The sequence below is a fragment of the Myzus persicae genome, unplaced genomic scaffold, assembly GCF_001856785.1.
Source record: "Myzus persicae strain clone G006 unplaced genomic scaffold, MPER_G0061.0, whole genome shotgun sequence".
NCBI classification, from domain to species: Eukaryota; Metazoa; Arthropoda; class Insecta; order Hemiptera; family Aphididae; genus Myzus; species Myzus persicae.
The window spans coordinates 769,212-785,812 of record NW_019104111.1 but is presented as its reverse complement, the minus strand read 5'-3'; the positions used below and the strand labels follow the sequence as shown (position 1 = coordinate 785,812).

The following is a 16,601-nucleotide window of genomic DNA, read 5'->3' as shown; positions in this document are numbered from 1 at the left end:
TCTCTCTCTCTCGCACGCACACTCCATACCGCAAGCTTTCAACGCTGCCGGACACGCGCGCGTGTATAAGGAGACGAAAAAACGGCACCTGCAGACACATGGCGAGCGGGGTTTCCCCCGGTTCGCCGACGGACTTGTTACACCACACGCGGTTGCTGCCGCCTGCATCGATGGACCGCGATTAACAGAAGAAAGTGAACGTGATTTCGGGTACGGCGGAAGGGGTCGGTAACCGGCTGTCGTCGTCATCCTCGAACCGAGGTCTGAGGCGCAAACGGCACGGCACTCGCGAGTCGTACACAACTCGATCAAACGCACACCTGTCGTCGTCGTCATTGTTGTCGCCGCACACTTGACCGATTTTGAGACTCGTCAGACAGTACAACTCCGGGTGAGTAAAATATGTTAATTATATTATCATGTGCCTATTATGTTGATAATAATAAGCGTCGGCTTACGGAATCGCAAATCGTATCTATATAAATTCATGACAACGAAAATACAATTTTCAATATGAAAAAAAAAAATATAATAATATATTATATTATGCTAATCGTAAATTAGTAATCATGAAAATTATTGGATGTTTGCTGTTGTTGTATTATTGTGTATAATCTAACTATTTTAATGGTTACCATATTATTAATATCTATAATATCTACTGTAATTATTGTTATATCGTTAGTTGAAGTATTTTAAGTAAGTACCTACTTACATTGTTTATTTATTTATTGCTTTTTATATTTATTAGCTCTTATACTAGCTAGGGCAGTCGGTCATGTCGGTCATGGTTATTGCTAAGGCGTTTTTGTGTTTTTCTTCTTCTTTCCGAGATGTTTATTATATTACGACTACATGACATTATAACCACACGATAAAGGGAAAAACGTCAAGTCACTGGCGTTAATGTCACCCACGCGCTCACGTGACTTGTGTACATGTAATATGCATTTGATTTTTCAAATCCAATAACTCAAACATTGAAAATTGATAACCACTAGCACTTCGCCATAGATTACTCGATTTTCTTTTAAATTTCTAAGTGATTAGCCGCCATTTCAAAAATGATTATTTTCCAGTGGTGATAAAAATAATGCGATCAACTTTATGTTTGTACATCATACCTTTATTATTTTTCACTAGTATAAAGTATGGATTAGTTTTAAGATCGATGCGAAAATATAAAATGCATGACACTGTACTTTTACTGTCCACGGTGATGGTGTTTTTGAATTACCTAAGACAAGAAAATCGAAATTGTAAAAACTATGCGTTTACTAATTAGACAATCCGACATATTTATTATTTATAACTTATAGAATATACTGAAAAACGCCAGCTAAAGTTGTTGCACAAATGTTTTCTTGAAACTATTAGTACATAATATGTCCAAAAAAATTTAATTTTGTAAAAATATTTGCTTGTGCTACTTTTGTAGTGGTTATAGGTACTCAGTGATTCATGCGTTAAAATCGAACGATTGAGTGGGATTCTTAGACTTAGCCCTCCTCTCTAGTCAATCTAGTTGTGTCAATGTTGGGTTTTATTGTGAAAGACTCGACTATACCTACCTATACTGTGTAATGATACTAATGACTTTATAATATCATAGTGCTGATAAATATTACCTTTAGGCTTTAATCATATGCATCAGGGAAGAGGTTTTTAGGTCAAGTATATAAAAAAAAAATGTAACAATCAATACAAATATATAAACAATAACTAATTATTTTATTTGTAATTAATTTTAATAAAACGAGAATAAAATAACTTAATAGATAAGTTATATGTATAGAATTGTTGTACATTTTATTATATATTATATTATTATTATATTAACGTACTATAATACATAATCAGTCAATCAAAATATAATTCCAATAAAGTTAGTAGACAAACAATTGATTGAAAGATGATAAATAAATATATAGATACAAGTATTTATATTATTTACATAACTGTATATCATTGTATGTCTGGGATTTTTTATTTTAATATTTTAAAATTTGTAAATTTTTGAATTTTCATAAAACATATTATGTTATAATGAATTAAATTTAATCAAATTTAAAATGTATATTTTAATTTATCACAATCGTTGTTTTTGTTTTCTCTTGACAAAATCAGTTATTAATAATTATTGATGTATGCATTTCATAAAATATGAACTTATCGTAGTTACATTCAATAACTTGACCTATAAGTATTTTAGATTTTACAAAAAAACCCGATTACTGATTCTGCTTGAATCTTAACTTAGGAAACGAATAAAATATTAATAGTAAAGCTTCAAGCCAACCACATTTTCATAATATCATGCATTTTCATATTTACCACATTTTTACCATAGAAGTGACGGAAAGAGTGGCAATTATATATCCACATAATCGGGAAGGGAAAAATAAAGTTACAAAAAGAAAAATTCTAAAATTTCAGTTTCCTATAAATGTGTACAAAAATTATGATAGAATAAGTTATATGGGAATATAATAGGTCCCTACGGTAAATATAATTCGGATTGCAACAAATTAACATTAATCGTTTGTCATGATTACGTCTAATTTGATCAATATTTGACTTTCAAATGATCATTAAATTCAATGTACTCTACAGTTACTATTTTTAAATTTTTAGTAAAAAATGGTAAAAGGTTTAAGAAATACGCTTATAAAATGGTGACTGTACTTTTGATTTCATAACTTGTAAGAATAAACGTTGTTTTAAAATGTAGAGCTTTTTCATGCAAAATTTTTTTTTAATTTATATAATTTTATACTTTGAAAATGGTTGCATATCTAGAAAATGTCAATTTAAGTTACAAGTTTTTACAGTTTATATTTTTTTTAAACTATAAATTTATAACTAAAACAAAATTAATCATTTTCGTTTTACAATATTTTATTTTTGTTTGAATTTCTTGGTTATTTGAGAAAGTACTGGGGTTTCATTTTTTTTGGCCATTCTAACTGTTTAAATATATACAAAATCCAATTTTTTTACCAGACACCACCACTTACAAGGTTGTTCGAACAACACACTCCATCATTGAAAAAGTGTAAAACCAATAAATTTATCACTTTGAACTGAATTTAAAATACAAGAAACACAATCACTATTTTTTTTAACATTTAGATGATCTAGTACACATCAAAAAAATATCGTAAATTTGTTGTGGATAATAGAATTATTAATTATTAAAAATATATTATTTCGTTATGGAATTATAATTATAGGTAGAGCTAGGTGTTGCAGAACATGTAATTTAATAAGTTATAAAATTATAATACATAAAATAATCAATAATTTTCATATAATATGATAGAATTCTTATGGGTTGCTTGCATAGAAAGTGCGTGTGCTAATCAATGATTAAATCTGTCAATATTGTTAAAAATAATAATTGTTGAGATTTGAGATTCGTGTTTAAGGATTATTAATATTATATCTGATGGTTGATAATTAGGTACACTTTTTCCTTTACATCCGGTCAAATATAAATCACTTATGTAAAAATTGTCTAGAACATAATTGATTATTTATAATTAGTTTGACGCTAAGATATTGTGTTCTTTCGGAAAAATTTTTTTTTGTAGAATTGAATCGTATTTATTAATTAAATTGTGTAAGTTATGTTGGTGCTCAATACGTATAATATAATTGTATAAAATAAGTTACTACATTAAGCACAATTAATAATTAATTATACTTACCTAAAATGTAAAACAAATCTATTGGCTTCACAATTATAGCCCTCTGTAGTAGGCATAAACCAATTTTATCACTTACCTGTAACCACATTCATAATTAATACATTTTTTACTATTGTGTATTTGATATTATAAAAACATTTAATTGAAAAATAAAATCATAGGTATTCCTACCTAACAAATAATTATGGCGACGATTGTTTTAAATTAAAATTAATTTTCCGGTTGTATAATATAATAACGCACCTTCATTAAAAATGTGTATTTCAATCATTAAAGGATTTAACAAATATTAAATTCATGAAAATATTAACTATCACTATCTGGTACTTGTGAGTGAGAAGTGGTAGAAACGGCTTTAGTGTGATACCTAGGTATGTAGGTGAATGACAGTGTCTATTACGCTGGTTGCATGTATAGAGCTCGGAATGGATATAGTATGTTTTGTGATTAAACGAAGGAATTTTGACTGCCGATGTGATTTTTGGATTTTGTTTAAATTCGATTATTTGGCAGAATCCCATATTTGGGTGCTATACATCATGCATGGGGGCTTCATAAGGAACTTAAGGTTAGCTGTTAACGATTGAATAATTGGATGATGTGACCTATATATACGCTGTTACAATAAACTGACTGTTCTGTTTAAAAAAATAATCATCTGATACCTTCAATAGTGACCAAAACATCTACCATGGACACAATGTTATTAGTTATTACCAGAAAAAAAAATTATGGCACAATATCTCCAATCTTGTCATTAATGTATATCAACATATTAAAAAATATAGGTGAGGAGCAAAACATTATTCAAATCGAGTTCTGTGTTTATGAAAATTAGTACTCAGTATAATTAGTATAGTCAGTACTACGATTACCTATACGTGATTTCGAAAAATAAGCTCATATCATCGTAATTATTGCTTTTATTTTTTATTCTTCTACATATGAAGCATTTAACCATGCCATTATTTTTAATCACTCACACACAACACACTTGGTAATTTTTAATAATTATATATCTATCTATAAGCGTTATTATGACAGTGTTTTATTAAATTGTATTTGCTGGTCTAAGCTTAACTATTCGGCGATTTTAATACGTGTACCTCACGTCTTTATGTATAATTATTTAAAAAGATTATTTTCGAAATGAGTGCAAAAACATATTATACAATCAATAGATCCGATCTGTTTAGAATCGTGCATATATTTTATAATTTATACCACATATAAAATGTATTTATGTGGATACAATTATTCTACAATCGCTTAAAAACATTAATTACGATGCATATTGAATGAATATTCGAGTGTTATAAGATATAAAATTAATTTGCATGTTGTAAGTACCAATTCTTATTGATACGGTCCAGATTAATATCAGGAGAAAAGAACGAATTTCAGCAGGTTTAATTATTGATGTTACAAAAAAATTTTTAACATGATTCTGTCTGTTATGAGTTCTAAATAATTATACACAGATCTGATAAACACAGATTTCTGCATTGTTCCATGCTGTTATGTTTCCGTTACCTCATCAAATAGTTGCATGCTCATAATTATTGTTACGCATGTTTTTTATTTAATTAGTTAATTCATTGCCGGAATCTTAAGTTACAGAGTTATTTTATAGATGGGATTATAACTTATTATGACATAAATTACTTTAATTGAGTAAGTCGTTGTTTAGCCAACGCAATGTTTTTGTTATAAAAACTATCCTTCTAACTATGCCAGATAAATCGAAATTAGGTACATCCGAAAAATATATATTATGCTAAAAAAACATAAATGTATAATCAATTATGCAGTTCACCAACTTGTTTTAAAATAATTTCTATTTATTTGTGAAATCGTTGCCGTCAAGTGATATTAAATTATAGAACGTATAGGTAAACATGTACAGTGAATGATATTAATTTTTAAAATATGTTTTTTTAAGTTGATAATATTCACTTACTAAACTTTGTAATATGATGAACATTATTTATTGATTATAAGGAAAATAATAGATACTCAATATTAAATTAAAAATTGACGAATAATATTAATATAAATAAAATATGATGTTCAGCGTGAGATCCAAAAATCATATACGCATGAATTCATGATATACTGTCGTACAATATTTATTTATTTAAATAACAATAACAAACAAATAATAATAATAATAATAATACTGAAAAACATAATATTGTTATCCATAAGAAATAAGGAAAGCTCTTACACATTACGCTTGCGTCATACATCACTCGTTGAAAATTTTATAATGTATGACGGTATAATATTGCAATCGAAATCGTAACTGATTGCCTTGATAACACCGTATAAACGCATACAGTGCGCACAAAACAATTTTCTATTATTATTTATAACGTATTATCATTCTTTGGGAAAGTCATAACACAAATGTATTACAGTGAAATAAAATTAGTTATACGACCCTGCAGGTGTAAGAAAAGTTGAAGGCACCAGCAACAATTTATAAGAAGGTACCTATTTACTCCGTATAATTTGGATAGCCGGTGAAATTAAAATAATACTACTGTAGAGATAATATAATATTATGTACGAGCGGTAATGTATTCATCAAACGATTACTATACATAAATAACTGACAAATAGATATTATCAAATACTATTCGCCATAATATGAATTTTTTTATTGTATTAACATATACAACAAATTTTTATTGTACAATTTATACCGATAATCGTTGGTCAACAGTTTGATAATACTTAATAGTATATTTAATTTTTACCTATTATAGTAGTTCATGCACCTCAATAGACCCGTCAATTTCGGTAATAAAGATACATACTATATAATGTATACATTATATTATTTATATGATATAAACAATACTACTAAAGTATACCTAATAGATGAAAAGTTTGTATTTTTTTAGTACTATATAGTATGGGAATATAATACTTGGATAAAAAACCGTTAAAAAAATTAAAAATAATAATGGAAACGTAAAATTTGTTTGGTGAAGTAAAATGGAATCAGCATAATAGTTCAGCATCTTTAAAGACCAAAAAGTGTTTGGATAAGTTTTGTTTAAAAATGTTGCGAATCAAACCATTGTTGGATTTTTAACACAATATAATAGTAAAAAAAAAAAACATGATCATAATAACTTATAATATTATTATTATGCACTGTGCGGTCCAATAAATATGGTATACACGCACTAATTATTGGTACCTACACCGCGTGTCCTTGCAACACGTCATACATCACTCGTCACTCGTCACACAATGTTGTAATTACAGGGTGTCGTGATAACACCATAATAATATAATAATGTACTCGAAAGTTTATTTCGTATTATTATCCTCTGGGTCGTCAATAGCTCCATAAAATAAGTTTAACTACACTGACCGAAGAAAAGTTCGAGGCGTCATTACGAACACCATAATACCCGATGGGTACCTACTCAGAGCTCTTTTTTTTCCGTCGCTAATATTAGACTAAATAAAATAAAAGTAATAGAATGCTGGAAGATAGAAAACCTATAATAATCAATCGTACTGCAATTTTTTTCTTCTCCAAATTGAAATTTACAAAAATAAATACAAAACGTACATATTATAATAATATATTAATATGGCAATTTAATCTTGTTGTACTTATTCGTTTGTGTACCTATTAAAACTATTCATTGTATTCGCTGCGCAAATAAACTTAAAATATCGGACGTATAATTGAGCCGCTGTCTATTTGTTTAAGGCCATTTGAATAGATGGCTGTGTTCGTAACAATTCGATAAGTCAGAAACGAAAAACGAGATACCATAATATTGTACACCTTTTATATAATTCATGTTCAACGATTCAATGTCAATAACAACTAAAAAAAAAAAATACAAGAAAAACAAATGTATACAAACATACAGAGGGTAATGATCCAATCGTATCGCATTAAATTATTATGTTAATTTGTGTCTATAAATACAAAGTTTTCAACCAATGTCAGATATTTAGTTGGCGTTGTGTAAGAAAAACTCGTTCTGACTGTTCAGAATGCATAGTTTTGAGAATACGTGAATCAACGATGATACAATTATTAATTTATTATTCTTTATATTTGACTTGGTATGTCATGGCGGTTGAAGGTTTTTGTTGATCTTTCTTTTTTCCGAATAATTTATTACTTTAAAGTTTATTATTTCGGTAGGTACCTTTACTTTATGCGTAGGTTGAAGTATTTCAAGTTTTCGTTTATGAATGAATACAATATAGTGCAATCGATATATTATACATACATGAACATTATTCGTAATATATTTTTTTTAACATTCAATCAGTATACAACTTTTAGAAGTATAATATTACATATAGTATATAGGTACTAGTATTTAGTATTTATATTATCAATTCATATACATACCAGGGTGAAACTTATTAATACATTAATTTCTTTTTTATAATTTTGTAGGTTTTTATTGAATTCTAATTAACAAAGATATTTTAAATTGATACCCAAATTGGTTGTTGCCTTGTTATCCTAGACACTAACTTGAGAACAATATGTTAACAATACATATAATTATTGTACATGTATCTACCTTATGTAATTTTTTGTAGTAGGCACTTACTCTCTGGCATGGATTACTATAAGACATTACTTATAACACGTGCGATTATGGGAAGGTACGATCAGTTCACATTAAAAATATGTACTTAATTGCGCTTAGTAAACTGAATAATAATCATTATTTTCGAGAAAAACTAATTTAATCACCTTTTTTGTGTATCTAAACATTTGATGATGATATTTATTAGGCTTGTAGTTGTTGGTTTGTGTTGCAAACAACTATGATGGTACCTACAATAATTGTATTTTGAATACACTGCTATTATATATCAAAAACGTTGTAGTAATTTGGAAAAATAACAAAACTGCACTTAGGGTTTGAAAACTGATTTCATTAAGTAGTACAATTAATTAAAATAAAATATAATATAAGACGTTTATATGTACCTAACCTATATCTATTAAATGGTAAATGTTACTAAATAATGTGTGGGTACGAAAAACAATACAATATATGAACATATTCGATGGAAGAAGCTTACAAACACATAGATTAGTTATCACTAATACTATTAGACTGGGATCGATAAATTTAATTTTTTTTACTAACATTTTTAAATTAATAATACATTTCACTCTATAATGGTACTAATTAATGGCATTGACAAGATTTATTGTTACATCGTTAAAAAAATATATGTATGGATAATTATCAAGCCATCACACATGAGTATATTATGACTATGTCATGAGTAATTACATTTTGTGTCTCATTAACAACAATGAATAATTGTACCTAATTTATATTTTGTTCGATTGTAATTACATTATTTAATTATGACATTGTTTATATTTAATATTAACTACCAACTGTATTTTGTACTAGTGTTGCCCAAAGGTGTTTAGACTTCTTCGTATTTTTTAAAATTATTTTAATACAAAAACCTTAAAAAAGTAAAAATGTATACTTTGTACAACTCAAACCAAATACACTGAATAAACTATTTTTTTAGCTATCCAAATGTAGTGTATTACTTTGACAGATCATTATTGTTTATTGGACTGGATATATTATAACTTGGGTTAATTATATCTATTAACTTACAGCCACTGAATACCGTTAAATAAGAGTGTTTTTAAAAAACTATTCGCTAAAAATGTATTATCAATAGGTCTATAACATTTTCTTTTCCAGCCATATTTATAGTCTTTAGTGTGTATATAGTATAGTCATATGATGTAATGGGAACTGTTTTACGCATTCGTTGCGAAATAAGAGTATTTAGAAAAATGAATTAATAATAATAGGTTATTACGTTGGTTATTATACAAGACTATCAAAACATATAAAATAAAATAATTTAACTGTCATAAATAATAAATAAATAAATTATAATATTTTTTTTTCGAGCATTCTTAATTTAATATATTTTGTAATCAGACTATACTAGAAGCAAGTACTGTTTAGATTTTATATTTTTGTTAAAAAACGTTATGGTGGGTACTACAATTTAGTAAAATAAAATCTCTAAACAAAAATAAATAAAACTTGTTTGAGAGCATATTTTTTTATAATATAACTGACGGTTTGACAAGATAATTATACAATTAAAATAAAGGTATATTCAGCCAGTTGCGGTACTGTAATATAAACGAGATGAAAAAACATAAAGATGTCTCATACGTCGTTTATTTATTCAAGCAAATGATATTATACATTTATGATTGTCAGTATTCTGTATTACTTCTGTGATTGTTTTAATAGGAAACGCCGTGCAATACTTCCGACTTATGACTATGCATTTGATTTATATTTTGTACTTTTAATGAGTTTTACAACAAATTTTGTGTGGGTATGGTATTGTTATGAGAATGCTCATAATATAGTTATAGCGAGCGTGAACGACTCAGGTATGTACATTACAACCGACATTATAGTAATAATAATATTGTTATGTGTTGTACGTAGGCATGCAGACAGGTGTTCGGATGGACATTTAATAATTACATTCGGTTTACGACTGGTAGCGATACCTGTCGTTTTAAGTACCCAACTCAATAGTAGCTACTATCTAGTTAATAAACTTGTGATTTAATTATCATTTGCCTCGTCTGCTTAACACGTCGTCCAATACCACGCGATGTGCATTATAGATACTTAAACCTATGCAGTAAAAGTGATGCAGCAATGGAGGTGGTTCCCGATACTATTCGCAGTTTGACTGTTTTGCTATTTCTGTTTTATTTCGTCCCGCACTGACACTATAGATGATTCTTTTTTCAAGTCTTAAACAGACGTGAGTGCATCCTCCCTCCCCTGACCAATATTATATTTTCAAATTATTTGAAAAATGTTGGTATCATCTCCCGAAGTCTTTAGCTCAAAAGGAAGCCCGCGCAAAGTTGGCCTCCCCTATCTTATTATTTTTATTTAACAATGAAAAATGTTTTGCAAACATTCGCAGTAGGTCGGAGAACTACACGCACGTGCCAAATAATTATATTTAAAAAATCTTGAAGTAGCACCTACACAGTTTAGCCTACCTTCCTATATCCGACGAGCATTATAACGCTATGATATCTTATTATGAGATAATTTCACCGCAGGAGTGCACACACAAACTTATTAATATTTCTGGTTTCACTTCGTTTAATGTATTTTTATTATCCTACACTTAAGACTTCATTCGACATTCTAATTATTATTATTTAGATTGAAACTTAATTTACGGTATGCATAATGGAAATCAAAAGCAGTATAAAAATGTAATCCAACAATATTATATCAATCAACTTTAGTTTGTGTCAGTATAATGATACAAATATTGTTATAATGAAAACGTTATAAAAAGATTATTTATTAAGATGCCAACGACTTATTTCCGGTATTTTATGTTCGCCGTGTCTGATAAAATTAACTGAAAATATATTTAATTTATATACAATTAAAATGCATAATCAAGAATTATAATATGCAATATTAACCACAAGCAACACTATAGCTACAAAGTATGATATGCACTGGACGTTTCGTAAAATTAATTAATTATCAGACCAGGGCTTTGAACTCAAATAACATAATTGTTCTGGTACTGTCTCACGAATACGGTTATTGTATTTAGATCTGTACCATTAAAAAGCATCAAACGTAAAATCTTAATTAACAAATTTATTTTAATTTCACAATAATATTTCTAATTTAACTTAGGTAGGTACGTAGATAATTAATATTTTATTATGAATGATTTATAGTTGTGTTTAGTAATTTTTCTTATTTTTTTCTATTAGGCAGATTTTAATATGCGTTTTAATTTTTAATTTTATAACTAGGTATAAGTACTCACTTTTTATATTATAAAATAATATCAGAGCAACTGATAATATTTCAGGTGTTGATAGGTCCTTAATAAAATATATTTTAGGTGTTGACAGTAAAAATTTGAATTATGAGTTCGTGCATTTAGTTATTGGGTGCGTTTGTTAGTCAAATATAATATCATGTTTAAATCATAATTTTTAAATAGAATAGTCTATAAAGTTAATAATTAGAAATGAATACAGATTTCATTTTACAACAGTAACAATTGATTTTTGGTATTCGGAGTTTTTGAATAGGTATTTATATTAAATATTTATTTATTTAATTATTCAAGTTTTTCGGATTGGAAGTAGGTATTTAAAACATAACCCAATGTCTGGTCATTTCGGATATCGGGTTTTGTCACAGTTTTGGCCGGTCTTAGGCTATCGGATTAATCCGTGTTCAAAGACCAGCATCAAACTGACATGTTTATGACAAATTAAACGCTAATCCCATTTGCAATATTGTACTCTTGTGAGATAAATAAGAACAAATTGTTCTCGGCGGCTTACGTACGGACTAATAAGTTTGCGAAACTGTGAAGAAATGATTGGAAAAATATAAAATTATAGTCACATACCTACTATTAAAGTTTTTAGCGAAAAAAGAGACGGGTGACGAATCTTGATCAGTAGGTACAGGCGGTGATCTTTTAACGTACACAGCTCTATATTCTTTATTATTATTCCACTGATATACATTCAAGTAGTAAACCAAATCGTTTTTGATAAAAATATAGGAAAATATAATTTTATATTATAAGAGATGTATATTTGAACGTACAAGAAGTAGATTTTAGTATTTAATATAAATTAATGCACTCAATTAAATTTCATCTATAAAATGTTTTTTTATTTAAATTATAAAATCAACTTATTTAGGAACATTCCTTAACCAGTTTAACTTTCATAATATAGTGTAATAATAACTGTATACGTCTATATCTATAAATTGACTTTGGAAAAATTAAAAACATTTTTGCTTGTAAACTTACGTATTTTGAATAGACCAACATTGAAGTTTAAACAGTTATATAGCAAAATCATTTTAATATATACAACTGAATTCATCATGGTTTTATAAAATCAATTTGTGAAGTATATGATTTATGAATAAATAACTTAATAATTATAATTTTTAAAAATACATCGCTTAAAAGATAATTACTAAATATGTAACAATAACGCCCGAGGACGGACTGCAGTTAATTTTTATTTAATTTTACACTATCGGCGCATTATAGCCAATAGTGGTATCCGGCACACGACGACCAAACCAGAATGATTTTGTTTTTTAATCTTATAGAAATTTTTACCACACTTGTCGACCGACCAGCGTACGCGCACACACACTCATTATATACATGGTATGGTACATATATATTGTATACATACATATATACATACAAATTGCGAGTATATTACATTATATACAACACACTCTAACCGAATTCCAATAACGTGTATACGACGAGATAGCATATCGCGAGTGAGTATATCAGTGACTAGTGACCGTCGCTGACACTGTACCTACACCTAAGTACGGCTCGGAAGTTATAGGAACTAAGAGGAAAAAAATATGCACGAACAAATTGTAAAATGTAAAAATTAAATTAATATTCATAAAAATTCAAAACCATTTTGTGTTGTTTTTAACTTGCACTAAAATTATTGATGTAAAATAGTATGGAAAAATACATTTATAATATTTCAAGGTTGTTTGTCGACTGTTTGCATTTTGACATTTTTTTAATTGAAAAAATTGTTTAAAAAGTATATTCGGAAATACATAGTACATCAGAATATTAGTGCGATAGAGATTAAATGTACATCTCGGGCCGTTGCAGTCGTTATATTAATAATGGACTACGACGATAACAATAAATAACTACGTCAAATAATATTGAGTTTTATATCAAATGTTTTTATTGAAATACACAGCTTAAGAAAGTAAAAGATCAGATTAAAGAAAAAAATTTAAATATGCTCATGCAAATTAATAAATATGCACTTTTTCTCTAAAATTGACGAAATATGCACAACAAGCATTTAAAATGTTTGATTTTTTTAACTAATCGTTGTATAGCTCGGATTTATAGCTTGGTCCGCTATACATCGAGAGCATATAGAATAATGTGCAACTCCTACAACTTCCGAGCCTTACATTATAGGGGAGTAAGGGTTACAGTACTTAACCTACCTATTATAATTATTATTTTAATCGTACAATTATACGTACCCACCGGAGATAATCATAGTCCATGCAAGAGCGTGATGGAACTCCACACTAGGCATAGTATATAAATATAATATCGCATTATCAGCTCCGGGTAGGTTTGTATATTTTAAATACATTACATCCTAAATACCTGAATACCCATACCTGTACGGCCAATACCTACGTTATAGGCACACTGTCTCATTGATTAAACATCATACGTACATTGTATATTTAATCAATGACATTGTGTACGCCATAACTTGTTACGTCACAGCGTACGGAATAGCTGGTGCCATAATGCGCGAGTTAGCGAGTACCCATTTCGTTGCATAAAAAATATTATAATAATAATACGTGTAACGTGTAACGTGTGGGTAAGATATAATAATAATAATAATAATAATAATAATAATATAACAAAACTGGTCTGTGAAGTGGCGGCGGCACCGAGCAAATGTAATTTCTCTTCGTCAAAACTCGTTATTGTCCGGCGTGGCGGTCCGTTTTGTTTTCGACGATGTTTTTTTTTCTCCGTTGATAATAGTACCTTCGAGTATAATGGTACACCCGGCGCAGCGGTGTATTTGACGAAGGCTGGGCAAATTAATGATACGTTTTAACTGAGTTAAGTGCTGATAGAAATTTTTTTCACGGCTTTAAGTCAGTAGTCGATCAATATTTTTTGACTAGGTTAAGTTAGGTGTATGGAAACCAACAATAGCCGACTAACCTAACCGACTTACCTAAGTTTAGAATTTTTTTTTTTAAATATGGCCATTAGATAGTTTAAACATCAAAATAATGAAAATAATAAATATCATTGACCGCGGGTATAGCAGTAATAATGACTAATAGCTGCTAATAAGAAATAACTTACTTAAGATATATGGTAGCGCAATATTAATAGTTTTCACTGTGAGGCTAACGCTCACATTTTTTATGATTTTTGTGCAATCTTTGAGTAAAATCACCTATTGCAAAAATTATAAGTCATGGTATTTTGGAGGTATTGTCATATTATGGTTTTTATATTCCATTATTATTTGAGTCTATTTTCGACTCACAAAATAAAAACAATTTTTTGTAAATTGAAATGGATATTCAATTTCTCCCGGAAAAAATTTAGACAAATCGATTGTCACACATGACCCTAAAAATGTGATTATTCACTATGATTTTTGTATTGGGTGGTATCAATGAGAGATTATTCGAAAACATAATACAGTGTACCGGTATCCTTTAAATAATATGCATTTTTATATCATGGCGAAAATATTTTTTTAATTTGATTTTTCAAGAATTGTACCTATTCATTAGCATTTATGTTAAACATATGAATTTTTAATTTAGCTAATATTTCTATATAAGTATAATATTGCTTTAACTTAAATGTCATAAAAACCAAGTTATTGCTTTAGAATAATTTTGTCTAACGTAAACGACAAGAAGTTATAGTTCTACAATTACATTATTTTTAATTTTCTACTCTGTACAATCAATCAATACTACCTATGATGTGTATTATTTATATTTAAACGCAATTTATATCTGATTGAAAGCAACTCATTAAGTAAATATTAATAAGAATCAATTAAGTTAAAAGTTGAGTTGATGAAAATTTAATGTAATAACATTGAACTAAAAAAGTTGACTAAACTGTAACTTATTAACTTGTTCATGACCAGCATTAAATGGATTAGTTATAATAATATAATTTCCCCCTCTTGCCCTTATTTTTATTTTGTTATTGTTGTTTCTTGAGCTTCTGCACTATTACCGTATTATGCGTAAGTACAAATATAATAAGTGGTTAATATAATATTTGGTTAGGTGCAGTGATAGCAATTATACGGCCCTTAAAATGTCCATACCAATCTATACTTTAATTGTCTGATGTCAATTTAAAAACTTATAAATATAATTGTACAAATACACATACGAATTGTAGCCGACGCATGCGCCTCCACTGTGATTTATATGGTTTCGTCAGATTTGAAAAGTCCATATTCAACACTAGTTACCTATATTAAAACCGAATAAACTCGGTGACCGTGATGTCCCTAGAAAAAAAAATGTCGACATATGTAAAAAAAATTATTGATAATATAAATAATATTATACAAGACGATTGGTCTAGGCACCTGCGCCTCTAGCTAAACGCATTGCGTATTTTAATATATTATTATATCGACGAAAAGTGCAGTACCGATGATAATACGTGATTGTCGTGGCTGCTTTCTACGTCCGTAATATAATTTCAATGTATTTTCAATAATCTTTCGTACACGACTTCAGTAAGTAATTGGCACCGTGTTTCTACATTGCGACGTGAAAAACGGGAAAATCGTGGATGGCGTATGCCGTGGATTTTTTTTTCTAGCAATCGGCGCCGGAGAAATGACTAAACACGTGGTTCCGCGTGGTCCGAAAAATTGTTTTTGCGGGAATAACAAATAGTACACGATGATCGTAATTTAGGGTTATCGAGTACCTCTACCTATACTGACGGAGAAAGTAAGCACCGAACACTTGTTAGACGTATTTTTTTTGTTCTATACATTCACGTGCCATTGAGTTGCGGTGGATGTAAAATAATTACGTTCGACATCAATCCGCACAGGTAGCTATAATATTATACTGACAAATAATAATTATATACAAACAACATGGACGTACTCCATAGATATTTATTTATCATATTTCTCCAAAAGATCTTTAAAAAATATTATGGTCATTGAACCCGCCGTCGTTTGAAATATGATATGAA

At 28.5% G+C, this 16,601-nt stretch overlaps 1 protein-coding gene across 1 annotated transcript in view; it reads left to right on the top strand.

Moving 5' to 3' along the window:
- The first annotated feature begins 248 nt into the window (after window positions 1–248).
- Window positions 249–16,601, top strand: part of LOC111038850 (putative fatty acyl-CoA reductase CG5065) — a 36,644-nt gene continuing 20,291 nt past the window's right edge. The window contains exon 1 of the mRNA XM_022322109.1: window positions 249–391. The gene's annotated coding sequence lies outside the window, so the exon portion shown is untranslated. The remainder of the gene's footprint in view (window positions 392–16,601) is intronic.